General features: G+C 24.9%; 1 protein-coding gene across 3 annotated transcripts in view; it reads left to right on the top strand.

Annotated features, from left to right (window-relative positions):
• Nucleotides 1–346: 346 nt before the first annotated feature.
• Nucleotides 347–21154, top strand: part of LOC127284626 (probable serine/threonine-protein kinase MARK-A) — a 120710-nt gene continuing 99902 nt past the window's right edge. For all 3 annotated transcript variants that reach the window (XM_051310161.1, XM_051310162.1, XM_051310163.1), the window contains exon 1: nt 347–434. The gene's annotated coding sequence lies outside the window, so the exon portion shown is untranslated. The remainder of the gene's footprint in view (nt 435–21154) is intronic.

The raw sequence follows: 21154 nt of genomic DNA on the forward strand, positions 1-21154 counted from the left end.
AAAAAAAACGAAATAGAAAACAAACTATTTATCAGTTTTTCTAATTTTCTTTAAATTTCGAGAAGACGTTGAATAACGGGAATAAACGAAAAAGACGTGTATATGTGTGTATTCGGTTAGAAGATAGTGTCTTGTCGATCGAAGCGTTCCAAGGAGCTTGAAAAGAGAATGTGTGTAAAAAATCGTAGAGGTATTCTCTCCCTCTCTCTCTCTTTGTATGTATATATATATATATTCTCCACCAACCCTCCTCTTCGTTTGTCATCCCCTCTTCTAAAAGCTCGATCTGAGCTTTTTTTTGAGAAGCGCAAGCGCAATCCAAAGATCGCATTTACGTTCCCGAGCAGTAATTCGTGGGGTGCGAATCAGAGTGGTTGTTGTCATCTAGCGGACTTCGAAGTTTCCAGTCAACCCTCTTTCTCCAATCATTGAAGGTACATAACCTCCCCGATTGCACGCTATCCTGATTAGAAATTTAGTTTTCCTGTATCAATTTTTTTTATGATAAAAAAAAATTATTTCCAATTAAATTTTAATTTTTCTTATAAAATTATTTTTGTAGATTTGAAAATTAAAAGGACAATATTTACGAACGTAAATATCACGTGGTCTTTCAAAATAGTATACAAACTTTATTTCTTTCTGTGTATATTGGAAAAATAAGTTTTATTTTTCTTTTTTATAAAAGTTCTTTCTATAAGAAGTCAATTTATAATTTAAGGAAAAATTCTTTTTTAAACTCTCTGTTATTTTTATATAATGCAAAAAGTATAAATAACAATATACTTCTTTTCTGCTTGATAGTGAAATGTGCTTGCAAGAGAGATATTTATATAACCACTATTTATTGATTTACCAATTTAACAATATATGGAATTCCAAAAAAAGTTGCTTGAAAATTTTACTGCAATCTGTATAATAGAAATAGGTTTTTACTTCTCTGTAAAAAAAATGTTTCGTATAAATTTTCTTCAAAGTTTTTTTTAAAATTTTATTTTCAAATTTTGTTTCTAAATTTATTTTTTGAATTTTGTTTTAAATTTTGTTTATTAATATTCTCTTAAAATTTTTTTATTCCTATTAGTAAAATTGTTCTCTATCTTAATCTTCTTTTTGTCCTTAATAAATCCTTCAATGAGAACCAATAGAAAATGTATTACAGCGGAAGTGACAACAAAGCGTAGCCCACTATAATACCTTTTTAATATTTCTTCAACGATTTATGGATTTAGGTTCAAAATTAGCATACAGGAATCTGAAGAATCCGTTTTTTATCTCTATTTATTGTTTTCCAAATTTTTTGATGCTTGCTAATGGAATATTAAAGTGTGCAGAATTTTTTTCTCTCCCAATAATAAATGAAAAATTGACTCAGAAAATTTACAAAATTAAAATAATTTATGTATCGCTAAATAAATAAATAAATAAATTATTAAATGAATAAATAAATGAAAAAATAAATAATTAAATGAATAAGTGAATAAATCAATAAATAATTAAGTAAATTAATAGATAAATGAATAAATAAATATATAAAATAACAGAAAAGTGTTCTTTAAATGTTCATAAATTTTTTTTTTTACAAAATTTAAACTTTAAAAAAAGTGAGTGAAGAATTCCAAATAGCGTGAGTGCAAGAGAATCAAGATAGGAATTTTTTTTAATTTTAGAATTAGATCTCACGGAAAAGCTATGGTCATTTTTCATTTAGTGGTTTACTTGCACCCGAAGGATTAATTACTTATTTTAAATACGTTCTTTCTTTCAATTCATTAGTCGAGTATATATACTACTTTATGCATAATTCATTAAAAAGATCTTATTATATTCAAGTATACTTTTTTCATGTCATAAAGACGATGAGAAATGTAAAGAAAAATGGTTTTCAATTGAATCGTTTGTTTAAGAATTTTTGCATCAAAGAAAGTAAAATAGCGCACTAATGAAATCGAACAAACATTTTTTATTTATTTATTCATGGAAAAAACAAAAAATTATAAATTGAAAAGAAAATTCCTTTTTAATAAAAAGATGAAAACAATAATAATAATAATAATAATAAAATGTAAAATTAATCATAATATCCAACTATGTTATTGGTTATTTTTATTTATTTTATTTAATAGGTTAATGTAAATTAAAAAGATTATGACATAATTTTTAACGTAATTGTTTGTGTAATGATAGTGCAAAAATTATGATTAATTTTACTATTTATATGTATATATATGTATAAAATAAAATATAAAACGGAGATAAAATGACGTAGCATATATTGTAAATTCTTTCCTGAATGCTGATAATACTGCGTTGTTTCATGATCAAGTTTCATACTATGATGTATGATTAGTTAATTATGTATGTCAAACATTTATTCTTTTAAGCACGCGACTTCCTGACAATAAATTACCATATACTGATAACACATAATTTCTTGTATGCATAAAGAGATATAATTTATTTCAACTAATATTATTATTGTTCTGATATAGAAAATAAAATCATTAAAAAAAATTTATTATTAATAAATTTAATTAATAAATTCTATGAATTTTTATCATTAATTAATTAAAATAATAATAGTAAACTGAAGCAATTTTTTAATACGATAAATTCATATTTTTATTTACACGTATCATTATAATTTAAGGAAAAAAAAATTATTAAAAAGAAAGCAATCCAATCTATGTAAAGGTTTTTCCCTCTTATAAAAATATGAAACTCTAAAATATTTTCAAAATCATTATTATGAAATCGATTTTAACTTTTCAATTTTGAAACGAAAAAGTTAAAACGAATTGGAGAAAATATTGTTGGTGTTTCACTAGCAGTAGTACAAGTTTTATCTTGAAAATGTACTTTCGTGTCTGACTAGAAACTTTTGTTTCCACTTGGGATTATAAATATACCTATAGTCTTTGCAGGAACTGACTTTTCTACTGACATTGTAGATTTCTTTATAAAAAAAGGAAGAAAAAAGATTTCCACATGAACAATAAACGAGTGCGCACATTTATGGGTCAATAGATAATTTTTATTTTTAAATTTTATCATCTATAGCAATTTCTGAATTACATTTTTGGTCGTGAAATTATCGTAACTTACATTTATTTTAATATAATTAATAATAATAAATAAAATTAAAAAATAAATAAAAAATAATAATAATAAAATAATTATTAAAATGTATAAATGAAATGACATATAGAGAAATCGAGATTAATTTTTTATACTTGGTAGTATATAAAATTAATCTCGGTTATTCTCGTAAATACAGCATTAAATTCAACATAACTTAATAAAAAAAAAAGGAAAAAAAGTTTCTTACTTTTCTCTTTTATAGTCGCGTGTATTATAAAACAAGATTCATTAGTAATGAAAAACTAACCTGAGGAAGCCAATACATAAATAAATAATAATAAAATGAGTACCATAAAATGAAAAAGTACAACTTTGTATAAAAAGTTTATAATATACGTACAACCACTATAAAACGTATAATGTTGATATAATTTTTGTTTAGTTTTTTCCCACATGAATTGAAAGCATTGCAAAAAAGAAAAATTATAAAAAGAAATAAAATCCTAATTACTTTATATATATAGGATTTTTTAAACCTCTCTGATGACCACTTGCACACTAAATCATTAACAAAGAAAAAAACGCTCTTAACAGCCTTCATATTATAAATAATGGTTTTTGAATTTTTTATTCGGTATTTAGTTTAATATATTTTGCTGTTTTTTTTATCATCTCATTGCACTTTTTTCATCGCTATTCTTTATCTTTGCTTAACAATGGACATAAAGCTTAAGATCCACTGGATGCTGCGTATAGTACACACTCTATGGTTTAAAGCACTCGCCCTTAACGGTCGACGATTTTACCCAATGGAACTGGGTCGGTTAAAGGTCACTGTTCCAATTTTATGTATATAAACTTTCCAATAGGGCTTTATCACAATTTACCAGTAATTATCGTTAATTACTAAATAAACATTATGCAAAGGCTATTAGTCAGAACAATAATAATCATTTACTTAATATATATACATATTATAAAAGGTTTCATTTTTCAAAATATAATTAAACTGAAAAAAAATTTAATTGAATCAAATAATTTTTTTTACTATTATCAAATAAATATTTACTTGAACTAAATAATTCTTATTTAAACCAATAATTTCTGTATTTAAAACAAATACAATTTAATTTGACTCAATTAAAAATTATTTGGTTTAAGTAAATATTTATTTTATATTAATCAAGTAACCGATATTATTTGAATCAATTAAATTTTTTTTCAGTGTATAAAAATATTTATATTGAAATTAAATATATAATTATTTTCAATGAACAATATTAATTATTCTGTATTTTTATTTTAAATATAGAAAAAAATGTGTTATCGGTAAATTTGATAATTTACATGTTTGAAGAATTGTTGAACGAATGATAAATTTAAAAAGCTTATACCAACCCCGGAAAAGCACTTGAGAAATAAATTACCTCGTATTTTTCTTTGATTAGAATCATAAATTTGAGAATTGTGCGGGGAAAGCGTGAAAAATGGAATTGGGGTTAAAATATTCTGCCCTTATGTACTTTCAACTATAAAGAAAGATACTTTTTCATCAATTTTTGAGCCATTAGATTATTATTTTCAATGGATATAAATTTCGAAAATTTTGATAAACGACTTTTTTATGCGCTTTGAGGTTATTTTTTCCCTTTTTATAAAAATATCGTTATCGTTAAAAATTTTATTTATTTACATATAAACGGGCTTACAAAAAAGAAAAATTTGACGTCGGTGAAGTACAATTAACGATTGCAAAAAAACAATATTTTTACTAATTTTTTGCCCAGACATTTTTTTTCCAAAAAATTGTGTATTAAAAAACGTTGTAAAAAAATTAATAATTTGTATAGAAAAATATTTTTTCTTCTAAATCGTTTATTTTACTGATGTAATTTGCCTTTTCGTACCGAAGTATACTAAAGAAATAAAATAAGAAACATAATTTTTTCTTAAAAACTAGACAATAATAAATAAATAAATAAACTTTAAAAAAATTTCTATATTTTTTACAATATAGAAAACAATTTTCTCTTTATATATTTTTAATGTAAATATTTTGGAGAGTTCTGGTTAGAGACAATTTAAAAAAAAAAAAAAATGAAAAAAAGTAACATAATCCATTTTCCAATTTGCATATCTTCGTGAATACCCACTTATTTGACATGACTGTAGCAGTAAAATTCCCATTCGTTCTGATGTTTCCCCCTCCACTTCTTTTTTTTTTTTTTTTGCGAACTATGTCAGGTGATTTACAGTATCGATTTTGACAAGGGTGAATGAGAATAATAACATGCTTTTAAAAAAGATAGGATTCTCAATCCAATTCCCCTCTTCGATTTCTAAGGTAATTTTTTTTTTTAGAATAATGATCTTTTTCTACGCACAAATTTGAAAAGAACAATATATTTTATTATCAAAATATGACGACTAAATCTAGCACAAAAAATTTATGAATAACGGATATTTTTTTTTTAAGTAACTTTTTTAAGTATTTTTTAAAATTATTTTTGAAGTACTTTTTATTTTTTATTAAGATTCTTTTATGATTTAATTTTAATGATTGAATAAATGTGAAAAATTTCAATTTGAATAAAATTTTTTATTCTCCAATGATTTTGCAGCATATATTTTATATATGTTATGACCTTTCAAAGAATATCGAGACCTCATTCTTGTACAAATTAATTTCCATGCTTTTAAGAATTGATCTTCTAAAGATTAAAATCTTAAGTTGCCTTTCTCTGTGTAACGAGGGAAAAGTACGTAAGGTAACTTATAGATAGATTTTATACTTGAAGATATAGTAAGGGCTCCGGTAATTGGGTATTGGAAATCACCCTCTCATGAAACATGATTCACTTTATGCTGAACTATACGCTCATTGACGAAAACGGCTTTAGGCTACTTAAACTATATAACTACACGACAAAGTTGAACATTTATAAAAGGGGAAAAAAAAGGAACTCACGATGATGAAATATAGATTACATATTAACTTTTCAATTTAACGCCATACACTTGATAAAACTTAATTTTCATTAATAAATTTTCACTCAGAAATTAATATTAATTTTTCTTTCTCAAAATTGAGCATAATTTAAACTTAATCATTTTTTTTCACTGTAACAAGTAAAAAAAATCAAATACTCGGTTACTTGACTATTAAGAAATAAATATTTTCTTGAATCAAATAAATATTTACTTGCATCGAATAAAAATTTACTTGAACCAAATAAATATTTATTAAATAGTGATATTCAAATATTGAATATTTATAAATATCTAATATTAAAATTCAAGTAATTATTTATTTATATTGAATATAATTATTACACAGGTTTACAAATTTCAAATTTTTTTTTGTCACTCGAACAAAACATTTTTTTTCGATTAATATGTGTTTTTTAAGTAAGAAAATCATATTTAAAATTTTTTTCCCTCGTGCAATTTTTTTTGAACAGCAAATTATGCATTTTCGAGGTGAGACGTCACATAAAGTCACCGGTAGAGAAAGCAGTTAATCCAAATGTATAAAATAAATCACCATTTAAAAGATAATTAAATTACTTCTCAAACCATTCAAAATTGTCAGAGTTACAGTCGATCAAAGTTCAAATTTCTAGCAAATTTTAATGATTTTTAGACATTCGTCTAACTTTCGCTAATTTTTTCAAAGTCAAACCAACCAAAAAATGCAGGTTTTAAATTTTTTATTAATAGTATATTTAATTACGAAACTTTTAAGCCTTTATAGACCTCGATCGGATAAAAAATGACAATTCTACACTAGATTTATTGAACAAAGTACTTTTTCACTTTTAGTATATTTTTAAGTGATTTCGATCTATATCAGTTTTGTATAAAACAAAGTTAAGCAAAGATCACCAAAATGAGTACTCGGGGGTTTTCGGGGTCGCTGATTACGAATTCGAGGTCAGTTTTTAAAAATTCAAAATGGCGGATCTAATATGGCGGACAAAATTTTAATAATTAGAGCTAAGTACACCAAAATGAGTACTCGGGGGTTTTCGTGGTCGCTGATTACGAATCTGAGGTCAGCTTCTCAAAATTCATAATGGCGAATCCCGTATATTATAATTTTATTTACGTTATCGCGTAGTGACAATATCTATAGTCACGAAAACTCCCGAGTACTCATAATGGAGTACTTAGCTCTAATTATTAAAACTTTGTCCGCCATATTGGATCCGCCATTTAGAATTTTCAAAAACTGACCTCAAATTCGTAATCAGCGACCCCGAAAACCCCCGAGTACTCATTTTGGTCAGCTTCGCTTAACTTACTTTTATACAAAACTGAAATACATTAAAAGTGAAAAAGTACTTTGTTCAATAAATCTAGTGTAGAATTGTCATTTTTTATCCGATCGAGGTCTATAAAGGCTTAAAAGTTTCGTAATTAAATATACTATTAATAAAAAATTTAAAACCTGCATTTTTTGGTTGGTTTGACTTTGAAAAAATTAGCGAAAGTTAGACGAATGTCTAAAAATCATTAAAATTTGCTAGAAATTTGAACTTTGATCGACTGTAACTCTGACAATTTTGAATGGTTTGAGAAGTAATTTAATTATCTTTTAAATGGTGATTTATTTTATACATTTGGATTAACTGCTTTCTCTACCGGTGACTTTATGTGACGTCACACCTCGAAAATGCATAATTTGCTGTTCCAAAAAAGTTGCACGAGGGAAAAAAATTTAAAATATGATTTTCTTACTCAAAAAACACATATTAATCGAAAAAAATGATATATTTTTCAAATACACGGAAAAAATTAATTCAGTATATTTTACAAAACTGTGACGGAGTAACGGATACAGCTATTTACGAAACAGAGTTTTGTTAAATGTGATGGGTATTTTCGGATAAACTACAGAAATTTCATTGTTTATACTGAATATTTCTGAAGTTTATCCTGAATATTTAGTGACATTTTACAACACTCAGTTTCGTAAAGAGCTGTATCCGCTACTCCGTGATGGTTCTGTAAAATCTACTGAATTAATTTTTTCCGTGGACAAATATTATTGATACAAATTATTTAATTAAAATAAAAATTATTTATTTCAAGTAAATATTTATTTTATTAATAGTCAAGTAACCAATTTTATTGAAATAAAAGAAATTTATTTTTAGTGATAGAAAAAAAAGTTAATTATTTTTTCAAACTATTTTATTGTTATTAAAAAAAAAGAGAAATTGTAAAGCGAAAAATAATACAAAATTTCATATGGAAGGTAATTTTGTTTGGTTAGGGAAAAGATCTATGAATTTGATTTGCAACTGCAAAAATATAACGTGTTGCAATGAGAATATACATATTTTTATTGTTTCGCTCCAATTCTTTTTCAACCAACCTCCTTCAATATGGAAACAAAACAAGTAAATATCGTTCAATTTTTCAAATCGAATGAGGTGTTTTTTTTCTGACCAATATAACACTATATTTCCAAATATGAAAAACAAAATTTTTTCGTAAAGACTTGATTAATATTTTTTTGTTTCTTTGTTTATAAAATATCAGAAACGGTTTTTAATTTAAATTCAAATTATACTCGTGTTTTAGTTGAAACATTGCAAAATGTAACTTGCAATTAAAAAAAGCAAATTTGTGATGCTTTGCATGAGTTTGAAATTAAAGTGAAAAGAAATTTTAATATATATTAAAAATTATTTGAAATATTTACGAAATTAATTAAATTGAAAAAAAAAATTATTTTCGTAAATGAGATATTTTTTGAAAAGAAATTTGTTTAATAAAATTTAATTATTTTACAAAAGCTGTAAAATTGAATTTATGTTTTATAGATATATATATATATATATATACTTAAAAAAAAGCTTTTTTTGATCGAAAATTGTGAGGACAATTTTCGATATATTTTCAGTATTATCGTTATTTTGTAAATATCTTTGAACAATGTGAATTTTAATGTAAAATTTGAGAGTTTTAGCATACAAAATGTTTTTCATAACTAAATTTCTAAAAATCATGATAAAAAGTGTGATTTTTTTCGAACGTCCCTGTAAAAAGTTTTTAATTTATATTTAAAATTTAAATTTCTCTAAGTTGAAATCAATTTTCTAACTTTCAATTCAATTAAAAGTGCACCTATTTATTTGGAAAGGTGAACACAATAGAATTGTAATTTGTTCTGTCGGGGTTAATTAACGAAGTTTTCCTTATTCGATACCAGTTGTAATTTGTGATGTTTAACATCTAATTTGTATATAACATTGATTCGAATATCTCATCAAAGATTTATTCTTTCTTTTTTTTAACAATTTTTTTTTATTATATATAAACTAAAATATACAAAATAATTTATATTAGTTTATATATTTTATTTATAATGAAAATGAACACTTTTATTAATTAGATAATTTATATTTTTAAATAAAAAATTAATTTTTATTTAAAATATAGATTTCTAAAAAAAATTCGCGAAAAAAAGTATAATTTTCTGTCAATACAGGAAGTCATTTTGTTTTTAATCGTTTACAATCGCGTTTTAAGTTTTTCACGAGGATAATATTTCTTATATTGAATTATAAATTATTGAAAAAAACTTGAAACCAATTACTACTAGCGATTCTTTTAAATCGTTATATCTAAATCTTGTTAAAAGCTTATTTTCCAAACATGATTCCATTATTGTTAAGAAACTATATTATGTAAAATCTTCAAGAAACGATTATTTGATAATATTATAAATGTAAAAAAAATTTAATATTTTTATAATTATTTAATTATTTATTTATGATTATTTGATTATTGGTTTACAATAATTTATTATTAAAAAAATTCTCATTTTCTTTTTTTTTTATTGAAAACGAAATGAAGTAATTAAATAAAAGAGAAGCTCAATTACGTTGGTTACTTAGTTTTTTATTTTTTTTCTATACCCGTGTGGAAAAAGCCACGATCTTGCCCTCAAGAGTTCGGGGCCCCCGGCGGGGGCCCATGAGGGCTGATCCATATGGCGAATCCATGAGGGGCACCGTAGGGGCCCCGCATGGATCGCCCTCATGATCGATTAGCAAAATTTTCTAAGTCCAAAAATCAAATATTTTTTTATCACCAAAAAATTAATGTTTATAATGATTCAGAACCACGAAAAACGCGTTTTTAATAAAAATATATTTACACTTTTTTGAAAATAACACTCACACTTATGGCAAAATAGATGAGGGCCACCGTAGGGGCCCGCATGGATCGCCCTCATGATCGATTAGCAAAATTTTCTAAGTCCAAAAGTCAAATATTTTTTTATCACCAAAAAATTAATGTTTATAATGATTCACAACAATGAAAAACGCGTTTTTAATTAAAATATATTTTCACTTTTTTTGAAAATAACACTCACACTTATGGCGAATCCATGAGGGGCACCGTAGGGGCCCCGCATGGATCGCCCTCATGATCGATTAGCAAAATTTTCTAAGTCCAAAAGTCAAATATTTTTTCATCAACAAAAAATGAATGTTTCCAATGATTCAAAACAACGAAAAACGCGTTTTTAATAAAAATATATTTACACTTTTTTGAAAATTCACCTGAGATGATTGATGATAATAATCATAAAGCATATAATTAATTATATTTTATAAATTGCATTTGATTGGAAAATATAATTTAATATCTTAACTTTAACTAAATGATGTTAAGCACTTTTCTTTGTTAGGTATTTTTGAAGTTTAAATAGCATCAAGAAGTTAGCATTCGTTTTGAAGTAGCGTGCGTAGCGTAGTTGGTAAAGCGTTAGGTTCATAGTCCGTAGGTCGTAGGTTCGATTCCCCCCATGCGTTAGATTTATTTATTTCTCAGGTTTGCGTTTAATCATTAATTCTATGTATGAATTAATTGAAAAATGAAAATATCCGTTAATAGTATGCATAAATTAAATATTTTTTAATTTTTTAATTAATTAATTTATTATTACTTTTAATTATATCCGACAGTTAATTAATTAGAACGTTAATTAATAAATTCAATTTGAGTAAGAATTTAATTTAAAATTGAATAATTATTAAATAAATATGTTATTTATTCATAACTTAAGCTTATTTATTATTAATTAACTTTTATTATTAATATTATTGATTAAAAAACATTATGGCAAACTTGAGGGCAAGATGAGGGCAAACGTGAGGGCCCATAAGGGCGCCCGTAGGGGCACCCTCATGGATCGCCCATGCGGGCGCCCTCATCGATGAGCATGTCGTTTCCATGAGGGGCCCCTATGGATCATCCATATGCGGCCCTCATGGCATGAGGGCGATCCATAAGGGCCCCCGCTGGGGGCCCACATCACTTTTCCACACGGGTATCTTTATTTATATTTATATTTGTATTTGTATATCTATGGATATATGTATTTTATATCTATATCTATTTGCTGCAAGCCCCTCTGCTTTCACTATACGAAGCGCTCTTTACTGACACATTTTCGTAGAGTAACGCAACCCCATTCATCTGACCTTTTAACCCGGCCGTACACTATAACAACGTACACACAGAATCGCGAGTACTCATTGAAGGTGTGCAAAAGTTGAGATAATAATATCCCTTTTTTTCAAAAGTCTTTTTTATTTGCATAATTAAAAAAAAGTCATTGTGCATTTTTAATATTTATGAAATAATTAATTTTTTATAAATGCTTCTTATCTGCACACGCGGAAAGAAAATAAACATCAAATAAAATATTTACTTAAACCAAATAATTTTTATTTAAACCAATAATTTCTGTTTTTAAAACAAATAACATTTAATTTGACTGAAATAGAAATTATTTGGTTCAAATAAATATTTATTTGATATTAATCAAGTAACCGATTATTTGAATGAAATAAATTTTTTTTGTCCAACATGCACGATAAACGCGACATTCCGTGCAGGTACAGCTGGCGGAAAGTAGGCTTTTGCCGCCCAACCACCAATAGCGGGCGTAAAAGTAATTTTCTGGGTTATTTAAGACACATTTTTCAAGTTGAGTATTTTTAAATAATTAGTTCACCAAATTTTTAATATTTTTAAATAATTTAGTCAAGATACAAAATTATTTTTCTATTACAATTTTTAATTATTTTTTTATTTTAAATTATTAAATGAGAGTGGAAATCCATATTGTATTTAAATCTGATGAGGTCCGACGTTGACGGGCGAAAGCTCATTTAATAAGAATTTTAAAAATAAAATGTGGATTTTTACCAAAAACAACTAACATGTTGACTAAATTATGTAAATCCAAAAAAATTATCATCTATACTAATTTTGAAATAATGTTATAAAATATAATAATATAAATTTCCCTCAAACATAATAAAAATATATCCAGTATCTTTAACATTCAATATTTGGTCTTTGGTTTTGCTCCAGTTTACTTCCTTAGGCATCTTGTTTATCGTGCAATTGGACAAAAACATCGTGTGCAACACGGGCGGAAAGGTCAATTCCTTACCTCGTGCGGCAAAATTCACACTCGGTCAGGAATTGACTACTTTCCGTCCTTGCCACACAATGTACTATTTTCAGTGCATAAATTTTCAAAACTTGAAAATACTTTTATAATTAATAAATTTTTATTAAAATCACCCTAATGAACTTGACTTTTTCGATTTTTTGAAAAAAAATAATCATAATTCGTGGAAAAATATATAAAATAATATTTTCTCATTTCAATTCTATTTGGCCGTAAAATTGATTAAATTATATTGCATTCTCTCTTCACATAAAGAAGTTTTTCTTTTACTTGATAAATATCACATTATTCTATACATGTTCAATGAAATTTATTATTGTTCCATATCTTAATTTTTATACTCACACATATAAAAAAAAGATAATATCTAATAGTAACTGAAGGGGAATATTGCAATGTTTGTGTACGAAATTCTAGAAAGAAGTCTTCCTTTTTTCTAAGGTTAGTGACCTAATCGATTTGGCTTATAAGATATATATAGTATCGTACCATCTCTGGTGGTACATGACTATCGGCGAAATTACTTTTTCTTTGTATAAGAATGTCAAAAATGAAAAGAATTTATATTACATTATTTTCACTATGAAAACACGAGCAAAAAAATATTTTTTTAAAATCAATAATATTAAAAATAACAATATTATTATTTATTATGTAAATAAATAAATATTAAAAATATTACAATAAAAATATAATAAAAATATTTATTCCTTTTGAAAATTTAATTCTAAAACATTATTAGAATTCCATTGGTAGAGTTAAATATTAACTCTTTTTTACTATCTAAATGATTCCGGTTTCTGCAATTTAAAATTTATCTTTAAAAATCATAGAAATTTAAATACAATATAAATGCCTTTTACATAAAGCAAACGCTACTCATTAAATATGGTTTGAGAATAAAAAAAGAATTGCAACAATTAATGTTGAAACGCTTTTACAAACGCATATATACATATATAAGGCAAATTGTAATATAAAACAGTAAGAACTTGAAAATTCCATTGTATATGCAAATTCAAAAGAGCAAAATATATTTTCAGGAAGAAAATTCGTAAATGAATGCGTGCATTATACGGATGGAAAATATAACGGATTTGTTTTTTCTTAACAAGTTTTTTTTACACATAATAAATATTGCATTATTTATTTTTCTTCTATTTTAAAATTATTTATTTAATTAAAATTATTCAAAATTAATAAAAAATAAAATTAATATTATTCAGAATTAAAATTTATAAAAATTTAATTAAAATCATATAAAAGTAATATCAATTTTGCATTTTTAATAATTCTCCCCACAGCCTTTTTTTATTAAATATTATCAAAAATAAATACAATGGCTCATATTTTCCAGATTTAAATAAATGAAAATATAAGATAAAGTTTCATCATATAAAAAAAACTTGCCAAAAAAGTAATATGAAAAAATTGAAAAAATTTATTAAAATATATAAATCTGAAAACTGTCACAAATAAAGAATTATAAATATTATATACTTTTAGCCGCACCTCGGAGAATTTCTTTTTTAGCAATATACCGAGTGTGACTAAATTCAATTTATTTAACACGTATCGAATACTTTTTTTCAACTTCTTTTTTACGATTGAGTTTCTTTCCCCCGACAGGAAGTTAAGGAACTTTATCTTTCGTTCTAAAACCAAGATAACGTTCCTTCTTCTCTCGATTGCTTTCGATTGATCGACTTAATTTCCATTCCGCGAAAAAGTTTTTCTTTTATATCCTTTTGGGGGATTTTTTTCCCTAATATATAGGACAAATCACGTAGACTATATAAAATATATCATTGTACATTTTATATATTTTCTTGGAAAAAAGGCACATATTCTAAAAATCAATATTACACATATACAAGCAATATCGATGTTTAATCCGATTCAGGACACTGGACATTTGTGACATCAAACGCCCCCCCCCTATATTTTCTGTTGAGGGGGAAGGGGGGTGATGTATATTCGCAAGGGGTGAGCTTTCATGTGTTAAGTCGCGGGCCAGTGACCGTTTCCTTGTGACTTGCGCATTCTTTATATTGCCTAACCTCGCCCAACCTAAATTACCATTTCACAGGTATGCAACTCGTACAGTTTATCATTCAAAGTCAACCTACATTTATCCCCCTTTTTTTCATGCGCCTTGCCTTAACCCTTATATATGATAGACCAAATTAACTTTCTAAAAATAAAATTCCGGCCTTTTAGGTTTTTGTATACAAAAAAAAAAAAAAAAAAAAAAAAAAAACGGAAGTGACTTTTATATAGCTTAAATGCATTTGGTGGCACCCTTTTAATTTTCATGATTCTTCAGGAATTTTAATACCTTTATATCCAAGCACGCAGCAATTTTAAATAATTGATAATACAAATATCCGCAATTTTCATTTTTATGTAATTATAGTTTTCTTTTTATAATTTTCTAAATACTAAGTGCTTCAACACTAAATGGGATTTTATTTAAGGAAAATTAATTAAAATATATTTTTTTATTTATTTGATTTAACAGGCTAAAAAGCCCTTAGAAAAAAAGAAATACAAAATTAAAACTTATAAATAAGACTACGCAATTTAGATTTAAAAATCGTTTCAGAGGTTTCAAAAAAGTCTATCCTGAAATAGTCAAAATTATTTCGGAAATACATGCATAGAAAAAGTTTGATGTGACAGCGAACTATTTGCTGTCACATCAAGTTACGTTAGCTAATATAGGAACAGTGAACAAATTTGCTGTGGGATCAAAAAAGTTTGCTGTGACAGTAATTTTTAAAAAATTAATAATGATATTGTTTATGACAGCAATCTTTTTCGTTGTCATAGCAAAAAATTTAACTGTGCTTACTAATTTTGATAGATCCGATAGCAAACATCAGTTAGTATCTGTAAGCAATTCCTTTTTTTCCGTGTAGTAAATTTTACTATTTCTGGAGTAAAAATTGCCAGAAATGCGCAGAAACTGCGGACAGTTCCGGTTTTATTTTTAAAGTATAGTAAAAGTTACTTTATTCGTTTTTCCATTTTCTCCGTGTAATTCTATTAATAATTGAATTTTCACCATAATTAGTTTTACTAACTATTTAATTTATTTTACCTTTTGTATTAGATTTCTAAGTCAGTGACAGTATATTATAATTAAATAAATAAATTATTATTGTAAAACTTTGTAACAAGTACATAATGGGGGAAAACAAATCTAATCTAATCGAAGAAAAAAAAATATATATGTATAATAAAAAGTAAATTTAATAAAAAAAGTTAATTTTTTTCTATTTTCTATGAAATTAATAAAATACAATAAAATTAAAATAAAAAAAAATGAATAAAAATAAATATAATGTCAAGAAATAAATTTATCCTTTGGTGAATAAGTAATAATAGTAATAATATAAAAAATTACGGCGCAATATTATTATTAATATTATTATTATTATTATTATTATTAGCAAATAATATATTTTTTAAGGTATTGACAAATGTAGAATATTAAAAAAAATTTAAACTTTCACTATAAAAAAAATATAGTAAGATTTACCAATATTAAAATAATTTTAAAAATACAAAAAAAATATTTACCTTGAATAGCGAAAAATTTCACTATTGTAGAAATTTATTTTAATTGTTTCTGTTAAATCCTCACGAAGAAAAATGAAAATTGAGATTTCGGACTGTAAATATATTTAAAAATGGAATCTTTCTTTAAACTGTTTATAACACGGAGAGACCGCCGGTTAGAAAAATTACTAAAAAAATTTACAAGTAGCGGAAATAAGGTTACATTGTCAAACATTGCTGTAGACTATAGTAATTTCTATTCCAATTTGTGTGCAATTTTACTATAGTATACAGGTTTTATTAAGTATGCTGCTAATAGAATTTTCGATTTCCTACAGCAATATATGACAAAGTAACTTTATTTCCGCTACTTGTAAATCTTTTTAGTAATTTTTCCAACCGGCGGTCTCTCCGTGAACAAAAGCCTATTTAGTGAAAATGCTATAAAAAACTTGGATTTAATTTTTAAAGAGATTCGATGTTTAAATATTTTAAAGATATAATATTGAAAAAGTTTTTTAAAATTAAAAATATTCTAAAAGTTTTATTTATTTGATTCTAGATTTTTTATTGAATATTCTAATAAAAGTAAATATATATTTCTGATAGAAATATAAATCAATAATAATGATAAATACTTAGTTTATTAATAATCGCAAGAAATATGAATGTCTTGTTTAATAAATATAATACTTTAGGTTACAAAAGGATTTTAGTTATTGCATTAAGTTTAAAATAACACTATGCACACTGCTTTGCTCACATTATAGTACGTTCGGGACTCAGTACTAGACTCGAGTAGACATTAATACGTACAAAGTCTATTAACGTGTTTTTCTCCTTTTATCATTTATTTTAAAATTTTTCATCGTGGAGCGGGAAAGGTAGACTAATTTAGGAATGAGACTTAAATTACAAGTATTGAAGCCTAATATTTCAAATTGAATTTCTCTCCGTGCTTTACTATTCTAGTGAAATTTTTCGCTGTTAAATAATAATTAAAGTAAAAATATCGAATGTGAAAATATTAATATTTATGTTTTTTCAATCTAAGACTTTTTTTTAAAGAATTTTGTATAGTTTTAATTTTTTTTTTCCTGTAATATTTGAAAAACAACGTCGTTTAGAATACAAAGATTATATGTTTATGGTTTTGGAACAAAATACAGGAAACTCTTTCTCGTGCCTCATGCAAAAGAATTTCATGTAAAGAAGTATGTACTTTATGAGCTTAGTGTACATATTATGTATCTATATATACATTTTCATTAATATCCAACAATATATATATACATATATATGTATAGTTAGAAATAGTTAAACATTTCCATTGACTCAGAAAATAAGCACGGTTTTAATTATGTGCACGTCATCCAACACGAATTTAAATAATAACATATGTTAAACTGATTACACGTTGATCATATTAAGATTGTGTCTAAACTTTTTTTTATCGATTGCAATCATTTTTTTTTTTACACAGAAAAGTGAATATTATATACAATCCTTTGGCTAAAAATCATTGTTATTTAAAACGGAAATTTTACAATGTACATTTTTTATGACACATAAAAATATGGTAAAAAAAGAACTTGAACTGAATTTTTCAGATGAAAATAGATTTTAATTTTAAAATAATAATAATAATAATAAGTTTGCAATAAAGAAAAATTTTTCTTAAACCAAGAGAAAAGATACTATTTGTCTCAGAGCTAAATAAATATTTAATTGTTGCAAATAAATTTTATTTCATGTAAATATAAATTTTATTTATAAAAAATTTTATTTGTCATAAATAAAATTTTTATTTACGACCTTTATTTACGCCAAATAAATGGGCTCTGAGACAAATAATATATATTTAACTCGAAATATATTATATTTGGTTAAAATAAAATAATTATATTTCTTTAGACGTTTTTTTTATAATAAACGTTTAAAAAATCCAATTATCAGAAATAAAGAAAAAAAACAAACTTTCTTCGAAATGAAGAGCAATTTATTTATTATCATTCTATTCAACTTTGAAATGAAACTGATATTCGACATCCAGTCTCTTCTGCAGTAGTGAAGCGTTAAGTTTCATATCAATATTATATCAAGTCTGAAACAGCACTTTACTTAAATAATTTTGTAACACGACTTTTATTTCAGTTTTTTTTTCTTATATGAGAGCTTTAAATAATTTTTTAATTTTGTCTCTTTTTAGTCGTAAATTGATAATATTTTTATATGTATATATTAATTAGAATATTTTTTTCTTTTTTTTCATAATGTGAATACATTGTAAATTATATACTGCATTAAAGAGCATTACCTGTAAATTAGAAATAAATAAATAATTATATCATTATAATATTAAATTCATGGTTTTGCAGCATTTTCAAGTTGAATCGTCAAGTTTGCAAATGACAGATATTTGATATTTTATTTCGCATATAGGTATATGTTAATAATTAGGAACGCCAATTCTGTTGATGGATTAATATTAAATTTAAAATATATTTATACGAAGGAGACTGAGAATTTGCTTGAAATTCTAGCTCACGATTGATGTTATACGGTCAAGCTCTGAATTTTGATATTCAGAAAATAATCATCATAATATATCAAATACCGAGTAAATTCTATATCATTTCAAATGAAAAGTAGAGGAAAAGATATACTTTTTCATTTAGATAAACAAAAATATTTTATTTAACCAACTTTTTATAATTTTATTTAATTTATCTTTGAATATTTTTATTTATATTTTTAATTTAATTTAATATTTTTAACCTTTAACATTTAGAAAAACACTTTTTTCTTATTATATACATAATAATTATTTCCGAAATAAAAATCTTTTGAGAAAATTTTCTTGATGAGAAATTTATGAGTGAAAACTGTAATTCAAAGAAAAAAAAAGTGAATCTTTAATTACTTGGTTTTTGCGAAAGTCAAAAGAAAATATAGTTTTTAAAAAGTCCAATTCCCAAAGCTTCATTATAAAAGAATTAAAGTCTTTTATATTTGCGTGTATATATATTTAAGAATTCTTTCCAGTTTTTTTTTTTTTATTTCAGTTTTCTTTCGTCACAAAGTTTATTTAGAAAATAAGAATCCAATTAAGTAAAGTTTATTTATATTTCAAAAAGAAGATTTTCATTAATGAGTTTTTGTCCTATTTTTGCGAGCGCGAAAATGTTTTATAAAAAAAAGAAAAACGACTTCCAAGAAATGTGACAAAAATATTTTTTTACCCTTGCGGTAAAAGGTTTTTCTACGCTTTGCATAATCAATATTACTTGAAACACCTGTAGAATTTAAAATTTTAATCAATGTTATATATATTATGGTAAATTAAGGAACAAAGACGAACATTTTCAATGATATAAAAAAATGTGACTTGCCTAAAGAAAGGTAAGCAAAAACTTGTAGGTTATGTTTTTGCCTTGATCCAAAGCATTATAAACATAACCTATAATTTTTTGCTTCTTAGCACATGTCACTTTTATTTATATTAATGGATTTTTTCATCAAAATCAAAAAATGCGGAAGCAAAATATTATAGGTTATGTTTATTATAGTTTTGATCAAGGTAAAACTGTATCTTAAACATAACCTCTAATTTTTTGCTTCCCTTTCTTTAGGGCATGTCATATTTATTTATATCAATGGAAATATTCGTCCAAAAAAGAAGAAATGCAAAAATTTATAGGTTATGTTTATGATATAGTTGTACATTGATCCAAACTATTATAAACATAACCTTTAATTTTTTGATTCCATTTTTTTGGAACGAAAATAATTATAGGTTATGTTTCTGATTGTGGTTTTACCTTGATCCAAACTACACAGATAAAAATGGAAAAACGAATTAAGTAACGTTTACTACTTTAAAAATAATACCGGAACTGTCCGCAGTTTCTGCGCATTTTTGGCAATTTTTACTCCAGAAATAGTGAAATTTACTCCTGAAATAGTAAAAATTATTTCGGACATAGTAAATTTTACTATTTCTGGAATAAAAATTGCCAGAAATACGGAGAAACTGAAAACAGTTCCGGTTTTACTTTTAAAGTAGTAAAAGTTACTTTATTCGTTTTTCCATTTTTCTCCGTGTATCATAAACATAACCTATAATTTGTTGCTTCTATTCCTTTATTTTGATGAAAATATCCATTGATATAAATAAATGTGACTTGGTCTAAAGAAAGGGAAGCCAAAAAAGTTATAGGTTATGTTTATGATAGTTCGGGTTATGGTAAAACTACAATCATAAACATAACCTCTAATTTCTTGCTTCCCTTCGGGGCAACTTACATATATTTATATCTACACTGTAAAAAAAATTTTGTGTCGATTTACACGCCGAATGTAAAATAACTTATTCAACAATGTTAATTTATTATGCTTTGTAAATTTATAACGTTAAACATTTTAATTTTACACTGCTGAACGTTGTGAATTCACACGGTTGTGTAATTTTACAATGTTGGACATTGGAAAGTATGGCCATACACGTATGTGGCCATACTTTCCAATGTCCAACATTGTAAAATTACACAACCGTGTGAATTCACAACGTTCAGCAGTGTAAAATTAAAATGTTTAACGTTATAAATTTACAAAGCATAATAAATTAACATTGTTGAATAAGTTATTTTACATTCGGCGTGTAAATCGACACAAAATTTTTTTTACAGTGTATGGAAATTTTTGTTCCAAGAAAAAGAAGAAAAGCAATCATTTACAGGTTGTGTTTATGATATAGATCTATCTTGATCTAAAATATTATAAACATAACCTCTAATTTTTTGCTTCCCTTTGTTTAGAGTAAGTCACATTTATTTATATCAATGAAAATTTTCGTGCAAGAAAAGGAAAGGAAGCAAAAAAATTATAGGTTATGTTTTTGATAGTTTGGATCAAGCTAAAAACATAACCTATAATTTTTATGCTTCCCTTTCTTTAGAAATATCTAAATGCATTTTAAAAACGATATTTTTTTCCACATTTTTG

The sequence above is a fragment of the Leptopilina boulardi genome, unplaced genomic scaffold (genome assembly GCF_019393585.1).
Source record: "Leptopilina boulardi isolate dan_hultmark-lab unplaced genomic scaffold, ZJU_Lbou_2.1 LbouV2_325, whole genome shotgun sequence".
In the NCBI taxonomy this organism is placed as follows: Eukaryota; Metazoa; Arthropoda; class Insecta; order Hymenoptera; family Figitidae; genus Leptopilina; species Leptopilina boulardi.